General features: G+C 41.7%; 1 protein-coding gene across 3 annotated transcripts in view; it reads right to left on the reverse strand.

The window, feature by feature from the left end:
* Positions 1-14,384, reverse strand: part of MAPK14 (mitogen-activated protein kinase 14) — a 349,835-nt gene that overhangs the window by 231,748 nt on the left and 103,703 nt on the right. The window lies entirely within an intron of this gene.

The raw sequence follows: 14,384 nt of genomic DNA on the forward strand, positions 1-14,384 counted from the left end.
AAAATGAAGCACAATCACGAAGAATTAACATCCACATAAATTTCACCAAAATAGGCCAAAATAGGAACTTACTTAATACATTTATTTCCATAGATCCATTGTGTACTCTGTTTCGAAGTGCTCAAACGGTGATCACACAGTGCAGAAAAAAGCGAACAGGGAAACGTGTGTATACGTAAAAAGACACATGACTCTTGACTTGCGTATATTTTACAGCAAAGGATCAATATAGTTTATCTATATTCTACAGCTTTTTTTTTGTTTTTGCTTATGGATTAAAAACATTAGTATAAAATTCAAAGCAGATGAGAAGTTTATTTGTCAAAGACAAAAAGAAATGTAGAGGGGAAAGAAACTCTTATAGAAGGAAGTTTCCCTGGGAAAAGAAGGACATATACTTAAAAGTAAGGAACAGAGGATTGAGCCAGATGGGACTGAGAAAAGGTGAGAGGAGAGAACTAAATGGGTAGCACTGAAAAGCAATTAAGAGTCAAGATAAAGTAACTGGCGGCAAAGGTAGAGGACACTGGGCTCCTTGGATAAAAAATATTAAATAGGATTTAGAGATAAAGAAAAGGAGAGTTGGGGGGCTGGGGAAGACACGAATGGGGGAGCATTAATAAAGACTACGTAGGGAAGCCAGATAGACATAACGGAATAGGAAGAGAAATTAATGTTATGGTCTTTGGTAAAGAGCCAGAGAGAAGGGACAGGAATGAGGAAGATTTAGGTAACTAAAAATCTGACAGAGGCAGAGGGCATGAGCAAAGAAAAACCAACAGGAGCGATCTAGAGTAGGAGCCCACTTGGAAAATGATGAGTAGTCCATAAAATCTGATCAGATGTCCAAGGAAAAGAAACTGGAAAGAGGGGGGAAAACCACGATAAGAAAATCGGGAGAGATCGAGAGGAAAGTAGTTAAGAAAGCACTTAATAAAGAGGTACAACATATTTTCTTTACCCTGGGAAGAGGTGACGGAAAAAGGTTGCACTTACACAACGAACCACCAGCTAGCAAGCTCTTCCTCCAGCCTCCCCTCTCAGCTGCAAAACCATAAACACACACACATCTTAACATGGTAGCTATCAGCATCATCATGTACGCAGATAGTCACACACATACCATCATAACTCTCATCATCATGAATAGACATCAAATCATGATATGACACAGCCCTACATACACAAATAACATAGCACAACATGTGTATTTTTAAAGCGCATGTTCACCAAGAAGGGTATCTTGGCGTTGAATAACAAATGTTTATTGTTACTCAACTCAATGGTACTCATTATAACAACCTCAGTGGGACGAAAGGCTGAGTGGACCTACCGGGATTTGAACATGTGATCAAGAGGCAGCGGGAGCTCTCCTAAGTTGCGTCTGCCATCTTGGGGCACCAGACCACGCCCCGCCAATACAGAACATGTTATTGCACTACTTTGCACAAAGCATTGCATCTTTTATACCTACATTCAACAGAGCATGACACTCTTTCATATATAACTCAAAGTATCTCACAATTCATGACGTAACAGGGCATCTTTTAACTAGTAAGGAAACACAACCCACACACAACAGGATAACGCAGTCCTTTATGATACAAGGACATCTTCCAACCTTCAACAAAATGCTATTTTCCAAAGTGTAGAGGGACAAAACCAATGCGACAAAGGACAGCACATAGCCCCACACAACATTCACATACAACAGGGCACTGAATATACAAAAGAGGGTATATATTAGTACACAAAAACCTAGTCACGCTGACAAAAGAAACAATGTAATATATAATCTAGGCAGCATCTCAGTAAAATATCCCAATGAAAGAAAATATAACATTTAACAGACACCAGCACATGCCTCGCACATGACCACCTTCAGTGTGCTGCCCTCACATACGGAAACTGCATTTGGCCAAACGTCTTATTTTATTTTTCTTCTGAATATTTTTACTAAGATATTTCAACGCATACCAACAAAATCACAAAGAAGTAAAACCTAAAAGCTGGCAGACTTAATAAAGACAGAAAATAGAAATAAGTGTATGACATAGCATGGGCACAGTAAGTAGTGTTGGTAATCGTGTCAAGTTCAATAATGGAAGGGCAGCATCACAGTTAAAAAGGAAAAAACAAAGGCATTGGAGTCCACACAAATGAAATACACAAGTCAAAGAAATACTCAAGCAAAAATGCCCTGCTGACTCATCAACTATGTAGGGACCCCTGACTTACCCACTCATCAAAGGTGGGAAGAGGTACAGGCGTGCAACAGGGAAAGAGATAGGTTACTAAGGAGAGTTAGCTGAAGTAGGGCTCTATGTTCCAGCATCCAAGGACGGCGCAGAGCTACTCGGGGAGGAGTAATCAGTATTTTCCTGGCCCCTGCGATCCAGCTGAGGGCAGGCTTACATTAGAGCATTCCATGCAGGCAAAATCTGGACATTTTTCGAACCCTCCGAGCCTCTTTCCTACGGATCATCTCTCTTTCACAGTACACCCATTTACTCAGCTTTAACCACCAGCGGTAAACATCTGGACCCTGGACAGACTTCCAACTCATAGTCTGTTATCTGTGGGCAAGGATCAAAGCTAGATAAATAAAAAAAACTATCTGTAGCCTACAGGCTGCCGAAAGTTAATGAAGGCATAACAAGCACAAAGAAAGGCTCAGAGGAAATGGTCTGTCCGTGGCCCCATATACAACAAGGTGAACCATTGTCTAAAAGGGCAGTAAGATCAGGCAATACCAGAACATGTGGAAGAAATTTGTCTCCTCTGCGTTGCATCTGGGACATCCCGAGGGTGCAGTGGAAAACCTAGCATGTGTACGATGGGTTAGATAGGCTCGATGAACTAAAAAGAAAACGGACTATGCTTGAAACGAGAATTTCTTAAACTTTTTGGAATTGGATTCCAAGACCTTCCTCCATAAGGAATGTGAGAGAGGCAATCCTAGATCTGCCTCCCAGCACAATCGGGGGGATGTGAGGAATGACTGCGCCCCCTACAACAAGACCCTATACAGTAATGTGACCGCTTTTGTTCATCCCGTAATAATGAAGATATGGTGCAGGCAGTCGTGTTCGGGAGGTTCAGCTGCGCCGGTACCCTGCCATCCCAGTATATTACGTGCCAAAGATCCATGGAGGTTGAAATGACCCACTGGTATATCGTATGATTACCGGAGGGATGAGGAAGGACACAATTTCCCCCCTCCCACAAACAGATCACCCAGAATATATATCCTGGCGGGCGGACATTCATGGAAACCCCGCCTACCCTTCCGGGCGACCCCATCGTCAAATCAAGACGAAGCTCACAGAAGTACGGGGTCGGCACACAATCTGCTGCAATGCACAATCCCAAACACATAGCAAAGCATGAACCAGGATATTTGAGGTCCACACTCTAGAAAGAGGGGTGGGCTTCAGAAGGAGTCCCAATAGGCAGTCCTCGGAAGGAGAGCCACACTCAACAGTCCCCCACTTTGTCCCATAAAAAGGCCTACCAGTGCACTACCCACTGGAGCTGTGCCACCAGGTAATATAATTCCAGGTCGGTGCTGCGAGCCCCCCTCGGTCACGGGCAACCACAATTTCTAGTGGACTACACGGGGACGCAAAGTACCTAAGTAAAGAAAAAGAAGCAGGCTATCAAGCTCCCGAAAGAAACATGGGAGTAACTCCAACAGAAGTGCTGTGAAGAAGTAAAGAAGGTGCTGTAGTACAACCCTTTTGAAAACAATTATGCGTCCACCAACCGACAGCGATAATGTTTTCCATAAAGCAACGGAGTGACACGGTCCAGCCAGCACACGCCCAAAATTCCCTTCATACAGCAAATACGGAGCGCACTAAATGGCCACACCAAGGTATTGTGTAGTGTCTGAGAAGCATCCTCCCTCAAGGGATTGACACATGACTTGGCCCGATTAACCTCAAGGCTAGAGTAAGCCCCTAAGTCCGAAAGTGCCTCCACAGCCGCTAGGGTATCTATGTCCCTCCCCCTAAGGCACAACATGTCATCAACATATAAAGAAAGGAAAGTACAGTTAGAAGTAATGTTCAGGCGCTGAAAATGCAGTCCCCAGTGAACCGTGCATGCAAAGGGCTTCATGGCAAATAATAAAGGTGACGTGGGGCAACCCTCTCAAGCACCCGGTTATATCACAAAGGCCTTCGAAACCAGAGGCCCGGTGCAGATCCTTGCCAGTGGATCAGATTAAAAAAGCCTTATCCACTTGACAAAGGCGACCCTCCAGCCCCATACCTAGCATCTGGAAGTCCCAGCGGAGCAGGTCAAACACCTTCCTAATGTCCACCGAGATAACCAGAGCCCCCAGTGGGAGGTGCAATTGGTGGTCCAAGACCAGTAGCACTTGCCAGATATAAGGCATAGTGCTGTGCATTGGTATGTGAAAGTGGTTTGATCTGGGTGTACCACAGAGCCCATATGAGGGAGTAATTGCCTCACTAAAATTTTACTTAGCATTTTGTAGGCTGTGTTAAGCATGGAAAGAGGGGGATGAGAATCAAAACAAGCCTTGGAAAAGCCAACAGGTTTTGCCTTTGTTTTTTATTTTGCATTACACCTTACTAACTGGATAAATATTAGAAAAAGGTTATAATAATGCATGTTTTAAATTTGATAAACCGTTAATAGTTGTTTATGTTGTGATGCATGTAGAATTAATATTCCAGGGTTCCAAACTCGTAATTTGTATCTTATTCAATATGACACTGTAATAGAGCAGTGGTTCCCAAACTGTGCGCCGCAGCACCCCAGTGTGCCACCAAACTCAGCCAGGGGCACAGCGGTCACTACAAAACTATCAATGTTGCACACATGGTTCAGCAGTGAAGCTTTGCAGATTGTTACAATTAACTGCAGTCCCTATAATAGCCATTAGATGCCAGTATGAGCATGTCTCCAGACTTGAGAACAGTGGCTCTAGTTGCGATTGCTGAAGGACAGCTTTAGATCTACTTATCCATGTTTCCCCTTTTGTAATCCACCTTATCCAGACAAAAAGTGCAGTTTATCAGAAGAATGCCCCTGCCCTACATACGCAAGGTGACTCAGTTTTGTTTTCACGGTTGCTCTCTCTCAGCTTTTCTGGAATACTGCTGATATTTTACATCAGGTCTCTCTTTTGAAGTAGTGAAGCATGCTGGTGTTAACATGTTTTTCTACATTCAGTCCTGTGTTCATAACAATTAGTCTGGCCGTTAAATTACCTTAATTTCTCAGGCTTACCACTGTAACAAATCGTGTGGTATACTTTTGATTTCTGAATGTATGCCATAGGGATTTACAAGTATCCTCTTTCAGTATCTGGTGGTGTACAGAAACAACAAGCTGCCTGGATTTCATTTGGCATTTTAATGTATTCTTTTTCCCTTTGCTGTAAACTGATGCTGCATTAGACATCATTATATAAGGTCTCTGCTAGAAGGCTGATGAATGAGCATTACAGTGCACACTGTCCAAGAGCAAAGTGCTGTTATTCACAGTCAGGTAAGTCAATGGTTGAAGTGGGCCTACGTTGAGCCCTGTTTCACGTGTTGGGTGGGAAGAAGCAAAATGTGAATGACATCACAGTAGACTAATAATGGGTGAAGAGAAAAGGCAGAAAGGCCCTAATAGCAGGTATATTATAAATTTTTTTGATTAGTAAAAACAAAAGGTTGTGGGTAATGCCCAACCTAAAACGTTCCTAGTAGTGATAAGTTAAATAATGTAGTTTCTCCTTATCCAAGAGAGATGTCCAGTGCATTGTCATATCCAGATTTAAAGATGAAAAAAAGTAATGTGATGGGGAGCCGCAGCCAACAGCCAATTTGTCAAGGGAGCTGCGGATCAAAAACGTGTGGGAACCACTCTATTAGAGTATAGGAGTGTGTACTTAGTAGAGTGCCACTGCACCATTCAAATCATGCCCCTTTTAGCTGCAAGGTAACTGCAAATGTGACTGTGTTTAGTAGTAAAATATAGCAATATTTGGTGTTCTGAGAAGTTATGACAACTATTGGCCCCGGTGCCACTACACCTCCTGCATCATCAAATCATGACCCTACTGCCTGCAAGATAACTGCAGTTGTGACTGCCTCTTTACAAGTAAAATTTAGTAATAATTTGTGTTTAGGGGGTTCCTAGAACTTTTGAGCAAGGTGCCATTGCACCGGCTGCACCATTCAAATCATGACCCTTGTGCCTGCAAGATAACTGCACTTTGACTGCCTGTTTAGTAGTAAAATATAGCAATATTTGGTGCTTAGGGGAGTTATGACAAATTTTGGCTTGGCACCTGCTGCACCATTCATAACCCTATTGCCTAGGTAACTGCACTTGTGGCTGCCTGTTTAGAAGTAAAAAAAATAGCAATATTTGTTGTTTAGAGGGGGTTCCTAAAGTTTTTGGCCCTGGGGTCACTGTGCCTGCTGCACCACTAAAATCATGACCCTAGTGCTTGCAAGGTAACCACACTTGTGACTGCCTGTTTAGTAATAAAAAAATTATCAATATTTGGTGCTTAGAGAAGCTATGACAACCTTTGGCTCTGGTGCTACTGCACCTGCTGCACCATTTAAATCATGACCCTATTACCTGCAAGGTAACTACACTTGTGGCTGCCTGTTTAGTAGTACAATCTAGCAATAATCTGTCTAGACTGGTTCTGACACCTTGTGGCCTCTGTGCCACTGCACCATTAATCAAAATTAAAAATAAATCAAGAAACTGCTAAATATGTGCATCTAAAGGCGATACACCCAAAGCAATTCCATGTTCGTAGCAGAACTTGATTGAAACACTTAAGAAGATTAAGATGTAATGACATGTAAACAGCTACTGGGAGGACCTTCGTGTTTTGTCTGAAGCCGAATTATTCTTGCAAATCCTTTTAAATGTGATTATTTTTGACTTCCTTGGACAAGAGCAAGCAATGTCAGCATGTTTAATACTTCCAAACATTAAGAAAAATAATATTAGATAGGAAAAGGCTGGAATGCGAGTGACACTCAGTTGACTCTCTGGGTGCCTGGCTCTTTAGATATTATTATGCGTTAGAACAGCTTTGGAGACTGAACAGGCCGTAAACACTTTAAATTGCTGCAGAGCACCATATGCCAAAGTGACACACAAACACATACAAAAGATGCTTTTCGATTTTGTTTTTTGCTATTTAATAAATATTGACTCATGCTGCCTCCCGGAAAAAAAACAAGCTCAATTACTAGCTCAGCAGCTTCCCAAAACACGAGTAGTCGACAAACGAGCTGCATGAAAAAGAACAAAAGATAGAGTAACCAGTGGAAGGACACCAACAAGTAATCTATTATCAAAAACCGTAAAGTGTACTTCAGGCATGCTCCACGTGATGGCAAAAGCAGAGCAGAAGAGCAGGAAGTGACCTGCTAGCCAATAAAAAGCAAGTAAATTAAAGCGATATTGGAGCTACATTAGAATGAACAAATGGGGAGTCCAGGTAAGTAAGGAGTGATGGAGAGTCAAGTTCTAAGTCCCTTTAAAGATTATTATTATTTTTTTTTTTAAAGAAAAGGCTTTGCCGCTGTGCAGGCAAAACCTGTAAAAGAGGGTTCTTATACTTTTTAGGGAGTGACACTGTGGCTGCTTCCTGCAAAAAGGGCAGGAGTTGACTTCGTCGCCGAGAATCACTGAAGAGCATCATCAGTCTTGGGAGAAGGTCAGCTGTAAAGGCAGCTTAAAAAGCTATTGGAAACCCGTCAAGACCAGGTACCTTACCCCTCGCCATCTCCTTGATTGCTCCCCATACCTCCTTTTTGCTAATATCCACAGCAAGTTGAGCCGCTACCGCTGGCTCAAGAGACACTACAGAGGTGTCCATGATGTAGTCTAGCAATAACCTCTCTTCACTCGCCACCCCCAAGGGGATACAGCTATAGAGGAATAGGAACACTGCATCAATCTCATCCTGCGTGAAAACATTAAATTGGTGAATGCGCTCCATGAGCTCAAACGGCCTTTCACGTTCCCTCAGCAGGTGTCTCCTACCATCCGGAGTCCTCTCGAGCCCACTCGGAAGGTCATCCAACACTGCCCCCTGACGTCAAATATCGGATAGGAACTGTGTGCGAACCCCTACTTTGCTAGAGAGACAATATCCCCGAATCACCACTTTCAACTCCATTCCCGACGATGAGGCCGCACAATCGTTATTGGTCCAGTACTGAGAGGTGCGCTCTCCCATTGAAACCCTGAAGGTCTGACCATCTAAAAGAGCTAGATCAAAGCGCCAGGTGGGCACATTAGGCCTAGAGGAGGACCAGTTGCATATTCCCAGGACAGGAGTGTGGTCGGATATGTTTTTGCCAGCTATTCCAGTACCAACACTCGGGCACAAAGCACCCTACATGTATATTACCTGTCAAGAGGAACCTCAAGGTCATGTACTACACACTATCTTTCAGGTGACAAACCTGCCAACAATCTATCAAATCCCAGTGCCTAGACCACAAGCAAGCTGCCGCTGCCAGCCTTCCCACAGATGTGCCACGCAGGGGAGGGTGTGAGCGATCCAATTTTAAGTCCTCAACACAGTTAAAATCCCTCCTTAATACTCTTCAACAGGGGAGCATAATATATAGTAGTGGAGCTAGAAAGGAACGTTGATAAATATTTAAGGCAACATTTCTACCACTGAGACGCCCCAAAAATAGGTCACAGCAACCTTCTGGATCGGTAACCATACTGTGCATGCAGGCGTGGACACCAGGTCCTATCCAGATAAGTGCACCCCAAGAAAAGGCAGAATAAGAAGTAACACAGAGCTGGCTCCACCAGCAACCCTGAAGAGTGTGGCCCTCCGCTTCAGTAAGGTGGGTCTCCTGAAGAAACGCAAAATGGACCACATTCCATTTAAAAAAGGACAACGCATTATAACGCTTATTAGGGGAAGAGAGGCCCCACACATTCCAAGTGAGTAACTTAATTTGTGTAGTCATGTATAACACACCAAGAAAGCAAAAGACCACCTAAAGGATGCATTGGAAGAAGTGGGCAATCATCTTCAACCTCATCATATTCCAGTCATCCCCCATGCCATGAAACTTGAACATCATATCAAAATATTACCAGAAGACAACTAAAGTCACTACCAATAGGATCCCTATGGGGAAACTTGTTTTTTTTTCCTTTAGTTATAGGGTTCCTCATTGTAAGTCCTGGTTATGGCTTATAACACTATCAGCATACTATTTACACCTAAAGACTTAATCCAGACAAGGACAAGCACTTTGCTCTTACAAAACCATACACCTAAGAGACTAAACTTTGAGGTTTTTTTTTCTCTATATACTCATGTTGGCCACACCCACCCTCAGTTTCCTTTAACTTGTAATACACATATGGTTGTAGTCCTTTCCCATAAAACCACGCCAAATCAATCACTCCTTTATTGTTTCATAAGTCTGTTTCAAAACAAATAACATTATATACTCATATAATACTTATTGCGTAAATCATTTTTTATCATTTCATGGCACCTTTCAGCATCTATTTGAAAAACATAATATAATATGTTTGCCACTTTTCAGAAGGGGCCTTTCATTCATTTGAAGTTACTTAACGTTTTAATTACCTTCTGGTTTATTGAGAATCTCCTCTGTCCTTTGTACAGCCCTCAGTTTTGAATTGCTCTATTTGGTATGTAATAGCAATTCAAAAGGTCTTCAACTTTTCCAGTTGACTTTTATTAAGAACTGTAAGTTCTATGATTGTAGGCATCCAAGGCTTTCTTACAGTCATCCTTTAATAAGCCTCACCTTTTATGTTTGTGTCAGATCAAATACATCCTTAGCCATACAAATAAAATGTTTAATTGTGTGCTTTATTAAGACCTGCGGGATTTAACAAATCTAGGTATTCTGCCATGCTTCACACTTCAATAATGTCTGACTTACAATACCATGTGATTTGTATGTGAAACATTGTTGACATTATAGTGATGTCCTTGAAAAATAGTGTGCCACGCTCCACCTTATGTTTTTAGGACTTGTCGCCTAGACACCTTTTAGGTGTCTGGTTGAGAAAATACTTGTGTGGACCATATCAAAAAAACTTACAGTGGATTTTAACCCACCCACTGATTACCGTTGGTTAGCTTTGTCGCTCTTATGTACTTGATTCTTATTTGATAGCTTGCCTTCCTATTCTTGAGCTTGTCCCTTACCTGGAGAACCGACTCTTTATCATCCTTATTATTGGCTAACTTATATCCTTCAATACATACATTTAGGTAACTACATTTTTCTTTGTCTTCCAGTACTCCAAGAGAGTACGTATATTTTCTATCGCTCTCCCTAGTGGTGCTTCTCCACAGTAAACACCTGCCGCCTCATAAATGCACCAAATTGCTCACTCATCCCCTAGCTTTAAGAATCTTCATTGATCAGATCTTGGCACATCACTAACCAGGTCAGGCCTTCTGAAGAAATTCTAGCAAGAATTATCACAGTGCAAATATTCGACCCTTAAGGCTTGTCAAAGGGGGTAATTGTGGAACCAAAATATTTCCTGCAAAAGTAATGATTTCAGAAATTTCATGTAACAAAATACAGGAGTACAGGCTTTAACACAGTGTGCTAATAATCCATGGTTAAACACCTACTGGCTTTAACATAGGTATTTCATAATAAATAAATTAGGCCTGCTGCCTTTATTGTGACTCTTCACAATACGCAGATTAAGCATCTAAAATGACTTCTGCCAAAAAGGCAAGCAGGACTGTAGCTTTTATCACTTTACCAAATCAGACCTACTCTATTGAGCCTAAAGGCGTCCAGTAAAGTTTCCATAACACAATTACAAGCATTTTCAAAATGACAGTTGTCATAATATAAAATCCCTTCTAAGAAGGCCTACTAAATGTTTTCACAGTGCAAATCTGCCATGCTCACGGTTTGCTGGACTGGGGGACCAGCACCAAAACCCTTGCTTACTCTGGTGATCCAGGAGTTTACAATAACAAAATACCTGCCTACAGGCTTTAGCACAATGTAAGAACAATTCACCCTAAACGCCAACTGCTTTTAGCACAAGCTTTTCAAAATAGGAAAATCTGTCCCACTGGTATGTTATAAGTGTTTATAATAAACAGATTAAACCTAGGGAATCTGAGGCTATCAAGGAAGTCAGAGAATGAGACCGGTGAACACAGGTCACTTGAAAGTTAAGTTATTTTGGTTAGTCAGTATGTTTCACTATGATTTGGGAGCTACACAAACCTGATGAATATAAAACTGTACAAATGCTACGAAATATTGACTGGTTTCAAGTGAATATGGCCTACGTTAGAGCTTATCCTTAGGATTTGCAAAATGATAACATGGGCGCGCAGGCAGTATCACTTAGATAATCTACATAATAGTGGAACCCTAATTGCGGGTTAGCAGACGGTGTTGACCTCAAGCATAGATGATGCAATGTGTTGCTAGGGATACGATTCAAACAGCAGTGCAAAAATACAGTCAATAAGAGGAAATAAATGCCTGATAAAGGGAATTCAAGATCAGTAATTTGTCTAAAATTATAGAGAAGGAAAAACATAGCTCAGTTCAATAAATAAACCATAGGAAATTAATGGTCACAAAGGCTCTCAGCAATAGAAATAAACGCAATAATTAGCAAAATCAGGAAAACAGCCCAAGTCCAAAATATGCAGCAAAACAACAAGGATTTGGACATCACCCGCAGTAGAGGCAAAAAAGATCTGGTTCACCCCAAGTTCAAGGCTCTTTTATGATAACTTTCACCATAGAATGCAATGAAGAACTGCACAGCTAGCATCGGAAGAGGAAATGTATCTTTTCATAAGCAAATCACAATTCAGAATTATGAATTGTCATATAATTCCACTATGCTAACATTAGCCAATGACATGCATATTGCTTTAACAATAACTTTTCAACGAACAATGGTGTGATTTTAACACCTTCGCTGTCAGGCCTTTTCCCCCTCAGGTGCCAGACCCTTCTATTGGCTATTTGGGGCAGTTTGCTCTTAGGCCCCCTGAAGTGACAACGCTGGCAAGCAGGGTTGATTAAATGAGGTAATTTCTATTGATTTATTTAAGTCGAACAAGTACGGCTCCTTCCCCCCTGGCCAATCACATCCAACTGTCACAAACAGACAGCCAGCTCAGACCTCGGCATTCCATTCGAACTCACATGGCACCATGACAACATAGCACATCTCCCTCCTTTCTGACAATCTAACAAAACAAAAACCTGTTAACTAATACAAAACAATTTCTCTATAAAGTGTACATAACATAAACTTGAAGAGTATAACAATACGTTCATTTGAGTTGAACATAGTCTTCCAGGTGGTTTCCGAGACCTTTGACTTCAATAACTCCTGTTTAAACTTGGAGTGCAATCACCAGAATTCTCAACACATCTTTGAGAAAGCTTGCTTCCAGATCGGTGTTCAGGAACTCTACTCTTGGACGTACAACCCAATTATTCATCACTCATCAACATAAAACTGTTACCACTCGACATGTCACGCACAAGTTTCACATCTCGATCACCCCCTTTTTGATATAATGCTACTCTCCGTCTATTCCATTTGTTTCCATTCTCTAACACCACATAATTCCTACACGCTTTACTGACTTTGAATGGACCTATATATTTCAAAGGTCCACAAGATAACCTCCCTCGTTTGATATTCACCCAATCCCCTTCGACTACATCAAATTTTTTTTCCATTTCGTTCTTAGCCTCAACAGTCTTGGGGTTACTATACAACATCAAAACAGGGGTTAATTTCGAACCTGGTTTCCTGCCTCTCATCATTTCAAACGGAGAACAACCAGTTGCTTTGTTAATGGTGGTGCGATGAGCCCAAACCATATCTTCCACCATTTTCGTCACCTCTTTCCCACTTTGAATGGCCATAACAATGGTACCTTTCACCAAACGATTTATTCTTTCAACCATACTATTGGCTTGAGGATTGTATAAAGCAGTGCGGTGATGAATAAACCCTGACTGTCAAGAAACTACTCATCTCTCACGATGTGAGTTGGATCCCATTGTCAGTTATCAAAATACGTGGAAGACCCTCTTTAAGAAAAACTCAGTTTAAGATGTCAATGGTACTTCTCGTGGTGATATCACACAGAAATTTGACTATGATCTATCTTGAATGAACATCAACCATGACTAAAGCATTTTGAAAATTGTTCCTTATGCCATGGATGGGACCAATAAAATGTAAGCAAACAGTACTCCATGATGAACCTGGATCTTCCATGTGTCCACACACACTCGTGACTCCAGTTTGTAATATTTTTTCACTTTCGTTGCAATTCACACAATCTTCCACCCATTGAGAAAAAAAATCATCCACGCCAGGCCACCACAATTTCTCTCTAACCCTTTTTTTTGTCAAGGTCTGCCCCAGATGACCCTCATGAGCCAATGCAAAAATCTTCCTTCTGATACCCTCTGGAGGTACAAATTTGTCATTCCTCATCAATAGCTTTTCGTTTATTAATGTCAACTCATCAATTAACTTTACATAGGGTCGCACTGCTATACTGACTGCGCTCTCTCTCCTTCCCCCCCCAGAACCATACATGCCACTTCACTCAATATAGTATCCTTTGCCATACTCCGATCCCAATCTTTAGCTCCAAAAGTTCCAGCCCCACAGTCTACCACATGAGACAGCCAAGCTACTGCACATTCTTCATCTCCACAAACAACATGTTTGTCTTTAACATCTTCACACTTCAAAGGCAATCTAGATAAGCAGTCAGCTTGGGAATGTTTCCAACCAGGAATGTGTTCAATCACATATTTATACTCTTGAAACCTGGAGGCTAGTCTTGCTAACCTGGCAGAGCCCTTACCTGCCCCACTTGGACTTAAGATTTTGAGTAGAGGTTTGTGATCAGAACGCAACATAAACGTTATGCCCCATAGAAAAGTCCTAAAATGCTCTACCGACCAAGTAGCAGCTAACGCCTCACGCTCAATCACGGAATAGTTAAGTTCACTCTCTGTTAAAGAGCACGAAGCAAAAGCTACTGTCACTTCTTTCTTCCCAACCACCTGCGACAACACTGATCCTACGCCACACGCACTAGCATCTACAGTTAAAATCGTCTTCCGAAGCTTGTCAAAGGGTGTTAATATCCCTGCATTGCAAATATCTTGTTTCACCGTATCAAACGCTTCCCGTTGATCAAGCTCCCAATTGAAACTATTACCTTTACTTAACAGTTTCCGCAGGCACTCTGTTTTCATTGCAAAATGTTCTACAAATTTGCTGTAGTACTCTCTGAGCCCCCATATAAGAACGTAGTTATTCTTTGTCACACGGAACAG

Source organism: Pleurodeles waltl, chromosome 6 (genome assembly GCF_031143425.1).
Source record: "Pleurodeles waltl isolate 20211129_DDA chromosome 6, aPleWal1.hap1.20221129, whole genome shotgun sequence".
Taxonomy (NCBI): Eukaryota; Metazoa; Chordata; class Amphibia; order Caudata; family Salamandridae; genus Pleurodeles; species Pleurodeles waltl.